The following is a 6,074-nucleotide window of genomic DNA, read 5'->3' as shown; positions in this document are numbered from 1 at the left end:
CCAAGGTGTGTGACCATTCCATCATGCTATGCAGGTGGTATGTTGGCCTTGTAACTTACTAACTTACAGTAAGAATTGTGGTTTTATAGCTACTTTCTCAGGAAGAGCCTTTTGGGGGACTTCCCCAGTGGTCCAGTGGTTAAGACTCTGTGCTTCCAATGCAGGGGGCGCAGGTTTGATCTCTGGTCAGGTAACAAGGATCACGCATGCTGCAGGGCACACCCAAAAATAAACAAAAATTTTTAAAAAGAAGAGCCTTTTTTGAATAACAAGTCTATGAAGTATTTGGAGGAAAAAAAGTGATACTGATGTTTCAGAAAATGGGAATCTTCCTTAATAACAGAAAATGATAAATGTTTATTATTCAAATTCAGTGCAAAATGAAGAATATTAACAATCAAATAAGTTTTATACCAGAGCAAATAAACCTTAGGTGGATATCCAATAGTATATACTTCCCAAAGGGAATAGAAACTCTATTCACAAAAATTGACAAAGTCCATTTTTTGAAAAGCCATCAGTCATCACTCCAGGAATGGACTAAAGATCTAAAAGTTTTCTTTTATCATTAAAATTTGTTATCATTTGACTCGGAACCAAGTGCATTCACTCATTCGATATTCACTTAGCAAAGTTCTATCCACGGCCTTTAAGGAAATACGTATGTGTGCTTAGCTGGTCAGTTGTGTCTGACTCTTTGAAACCCCATGGACTTAGCCTGCCAGGCTCCTCTGTCCATGGAATTCTCTGGGCAAGAATACTGGAGGGGGTTGCCATGCCCTCCTCGAGGGGATCTTCCCATCCTAGGAATTGAACCCAGGTCTCCCACATTATAGGTGGATTCTTTACCATCTGAGCCACCAGGGAAGCCGAGGGCTGGTGAGTAATGGTGCCTAAAACATAGCCCTTGCTTTCAAGGAGTGTCCAGTCTTGTAACAGACAGGTGCTCAGCTAGTAAGAACAATAGTATCAGTGCTCAGGGACACATTCAAAATTGAAAGCATCTAAAATGCTTATGATCCAGTTTTGGTGATAAAATTAATGACGGTAAGTGTAAAATTTAGTTTTAAAATAAACATGTAATGATTGATTTATCCAAGTGACATTACAGAAGCTCTCAGTGAAAGAGTCACTTTAAGCTATTAATTTGTTCCAAAAGAATGCAAATCCGGACATTATCTACAGGAGGGAATTTTTATCTTATTACCTCATGGTTAGAGTTTGAATTTTGGCCAAAGGATAACACTGCCTAACTCGATTGCTTACCTTAATTATCAGCTCAAACGTCTTCTGTTTCAAGTACTCTTATCTTCAAAGAGCAAAGTTATACCCATATTTAAGAAATTCAAAAGAATGTGCATCAATTTCTGAACAGAGTTTCTAATGCATTTCAAAGATGCTTTAAGCAATAGCAGTGTCATTATAATAAATGATTACTTTGAAGAAGAGAACATTCATTTGGAAGGATAAATGCTGGTCCAACAGATTTTAAATGAATGTTCACACTTGATACTCATGGCTTGAATAAACTTGAGAGAACCAACAGTGTAAGGCATGAATAATTACTCTTAAGAGTTCAGAGAAGACAAAAACTCAAGAATCAGAAGACAAGAGAGATGGCCCAGGAGGGAGGTGACATGTATGTACTATTGACAAGGTTTTGATAGAATCAAAGGTCTGAACTTGCTGTTACGGCTTTATTTGAATAAAATGTGAGTTTGCTGAGTGGCAAGTTAGAAGCAGAGCTTAGAATTTACCCTGTTAAACTGGACTGTCCTAATAGAGACTAGTATGGGATTTTCTTTTCTGGATTTTTCAATGGAAGGATAGCAGTCATTCTTGGATTGCTTAACCACAACCCCTGTTGGTGGCAGATAGGAACCAGGTGACCTCAGGAAGACCTGGACCTCATTCTGCCCCAGGCCATCCTGGGCCTCTGGCTTGCTGGCCTACTTTGCAGATTTAGGAATTGCCAGGCCCCACAAGTGTGGGAGCCAATTCCTTAAACTAAGTCTCTCTCTCTGTACACACACACACTATTGGTTCTGTTTCTCTAGAGAACCCTTAATAACACAGAGTCCATCACAGAAACTGAGGAAATGTTTTACAAGGCAATCAATCAGCTAAAAGAGAAATGGCAGTATTTTTTTTTTTTTTACATGAAGAGACTTGAATAAAAATAAAAGCACTGCATACCACATAGTAACTGGAAGTCTTTTGCCCAAATACAACAAGCAAGTCAGAAAAACCCCACTCATCATATTGGTACCCAAAGCACTTGGCATCGCTGAAGAATATCTGTGACCTTTTCTGGGCTTTTGGAAGCAGCCACCAGCCGAGTCTCCCACCAACTCTTTCCCACTCCCTCTCCAAGCTTGCATCTCGTGTCAACCGAAGCAGAGCTCCTCAGGCTGGAATGTGCCCTGGAATCTCTTGAGGGTGAGGCTGCAGATCCTGATCCAGGAGGTCTGGATGGAGCCTGAGCGTCTGTGTTTCTAACAAGCTCCCAGGTGATGCCAAGGCTGCTGGTCCCGGGACACGGTTCTAGATCTATCCATCTCAAATGTCGTGAATCACCTGCGGGTCTTGTTAGAAAAGCAGAATCTTACCCTCTCCCCACCCTCTGCCCTGACTTACTGACTCAGAACCTGTGTCCTCACCAGATGCCCAGGTTGTGGCAGACATGCTCAGTTTGGGGATCACTTCCTGGCACATCTACTTCCTCCAGGCTGGGGCCCCATCCACCCTCCCTGGAGGGTCAAGTTCTCTCTTGTGGCTCCTTAGCCTTGGCCTATGAACTTGGTTACTCTTCTCTCCTTTCAGGTAATAACCCTCTACCTGACCCATTCCCTCTTCCCCCACTAGACTCTCTTCTCTTACATGGGCAAAATTCAAGTGTTCGTTCCTTGCTGTCTCCTCCCTCCACCACCCACCCCTGTCCTTACTTCTTCATCTCATGCTTCTTCTGGCCATGTGCATGGCAGACAGAAATTGATTGTAATCATTTAAATTGGTAATAACCAATTAACATTTAACCCATTCGATGCAGCTACTCTCAACTGGTTTTGTGTGTGTGCCAAGTCCCTTCAGTCGTGTCTGACTCTTTGTGACCCCATGGACTGCAGCCAGGGAGAATCCTCCGTCTGTGGGATTCTCTAGGGAAGAGTACTGGAGTGGGTTGCCATTTCCTTCTCCAGGGGATCTTCCTGACCCAGGGAACGAACCTGCCTCTCTTATGTCTCCCGCATTGATAGATGGGTTCTTTACCACTAGAGCCACTTGGGAAGCCCCCATTTGGTTTTGATCAATTCAAAACTCTTTCAAAGGCGTATTGGAAGACTCAGTGTCTTAGTTTCTGTGTGATTGACTCACTTTGGCAGGGGATATGGAACCTTGCCTCTCTTACTCCTGGAAAAGAGGATTTACTTAAACTGATCCTTCACACTGTTGCCTAATCCACTTCATTCTCCTCACATTCAGGTGGAGCCCAAGTTTCCCAGAGTGGCTGCTGGGCCTTCTGCTAGGCTCTCTCCCTCCTCTTTCATAGAATGGCAACACCAGGTTCTCAGGGGTTTTGAAGGACACAGGCCAGTCCCCGCTTCTGGGGCCTCACTCAGCCTTTGGGCGCCACTCCCTCTTCACCTGGTTGCCTTCTGAGTGCCCTTGGAAGCTTATTCAGTCGCTCACTTGTGTCTGACTCTTTGCAACACCATGGACTGCAGCACACCAGGCTTCCCTGTCTCCTGGAGTTTGCTCAGACTCATGTCCATTGAATCAGTGGTGCCATCCAACCATCTCACCCTCTGTCGCCCCTTCTCCTCCTGCCTTCAATCTTTCCTAGCACCAGGGTCTTTTCCAGTGAGTCAGCTCTTTGCATCAGGTGGCCAAAGTATTGGAGCTTCAGCCTCAGCATCAGTCCTTCCAGTGAATATTCAGGGTTGATTTCCTTTAGGATGGACTGGTTTGATCTTACTCTCCAAGGGAGCTCAGCTCAGTCAATCCTTTTAGGTTGCTTTCACTGCCTCCCCCCCAGCCCCCCTACCCCAAAGCTCAAGTAATAACCCTTAATGCCTCTAACATACATCATACGGCTCACTTCTGGTGCTTAGTATCTATTATGGGAAAGAAGAAAGGGAAACATTTCTACTTAATCCTTGAATGGAGTTGCCTCAAGTGAAAGTGAAAGTGAAGTCGCTCAGTCGTGTCCGACTCTTTGTGACCCTATGGACTGTAGCCTACCTGGCTCCTCCGTCCATGGGATTTTCCAGGCAAGAATACTGGAATGGGTTACCATTTCCTTCTCCAGGAGATCTTCCCGACCCAGGGTTTGAACCAGGGTCTCCCGCATTGTTGGCAGATGCTTTACTGTCTGAGCCACCAGGGAAATCTCTAGTTGCCTCAAGGAACCCAAATTCAAAGGCAAGAAGAGCACTGTACTGCTCATGATGAAATGGACCTGTAAGAACCATCCATTCTGAAGCAGAAATGAAAGACTACAAAAAGGAATGAAGATCAGAAGAGCAATAAGACAAAAGAGCAATACCATAGGTGTGTATGGTTTTATGATTTATCAAGTATTGTTAGAATTATTCGTTTCTACAGCCCAGTGAGGTGGGTAGTCGTATATTCACTTTACAGATAAGAAAGCTGAGACTTGGAACTGTATCTGCTTTGTGCCCAAGGCCCCCAGGTAAAAACTGACAGATCTTCTGGCTCTCAGTTCAGCGTGTACCCAACCCACCCCACTCCTTGCCCATTTCACAGCCTGCCTGGAGAAGTCAAATATAAGATATTAATAAAAATTCACTTTTAAAATTCTATATACTCACTCCTCTATTTTTAAAATATACCTCTTTTAAATTATACTATGCTAATGAGCTCTACTATTTCCAGACAGTAATCTGTTATTGGGTGTTACTTGCTTAATTTAGACTTCACTACTAAATCTTAATTTAGATGCATTCCTTCTAATACCATAGAAGTCTGTGTGTCCCACCATTCATTGCAACAAATTTCAGAGTCTAAATGTGTTATATTCATTCCATTACATGGATGGGACTCTACTCTCAGAAAATTCTTATTTAGCACTTCATTTTTAGGCTAAAAATGAAGAACTTTTTTAGCACTTGCATGTAAACATGTTTATCTAAGGTCTGTGTTAGAATAACTCCTTGAAAGGATAAGGGATTGTTGTAAATTGCTGTTTAAACGTGGAGCTGGCAGTCTCCAATGCATATTTACTGTTTTCTCTTTGCACCGAAGTGGGTAACCCATGCTAAGTCACTTCAGTCACATCTGACTCTTTGCGACCCCTGGATTGTAGCCTTCCAGGCTCCTCCATCCATGGACTCCTCCAGGCGACAATATTGGAGTGGGTAGTCTTTGGCATCTCCTGTATTGGCAGTCAGGTTCTTTACCACTAGCGCCACCTGGGAAGCCCTAAGTGGGTAATGATAGAGAAAGTTGCTCAGTCATGTCCGACTCCTTTCCACCCCATGGACTATACAGTCCACGGAGTTCTCCAGGCCAGAATACTGGAGTGGGTAGTCTTTCCCTTCTCCAGGGGATCTTCCCAACCCAGGGATAGAACACAGATCTCCCTCATTGCAGGCAGATTCTTTATCAGCTAAGGAAGTAGGTAATAGCTGTATCCTAACTTGGAGACATTCAATATTACTAAACTGCTAGTATGTACCAGATTACCAGGTAGCTGCCAATAATATAAAACCCTCTACATTCTGTGAAAATGCTAACATACCTGGGGGAGAGAGACACAGTCCAATCTGTGGGGACAGAAGAACAGTTAAATCAACAAGTACAAAACACAGTTTTTGGTGCCAGGAACATGGCCTGGAGAGGAAAATGGGGTCCCGCACAACCCTGCTCAGTCCTCTTTCCAAGCACACTTTCCACCTTCCCACTGTCCCCTAATTCCTGTGCTGGGGTCACCCGTTTGATAGCATGGACCTATCTCAGAGACTCTGGCTCTAGTTCCACTGGCACACATGACTTGTGATTTTGTCTTCTTGCTTGATTCCTACTTCCTCTTGCTCAGATCCTGCAAGATCCCTGAC

This window comes from Bos taurus, chromosome 12 (genome assembly GCF_002263795.3).
Source record: "Bos taurus isolate L1 Dominette 01449 registration number 42190680 breed Hereford chromosome 12, ARS-UCD2.0, whole genome shotgun sequence".
In the NCBI taxonomy this organism is placed as follows: Eukaryota; Metazoa; Chordata; class Mammalia; order Artiodactyla; family Bovidae; genus Bos; species Bos taurus.
Note: the sequence above shows the minus strand (reverse complement) of the source record.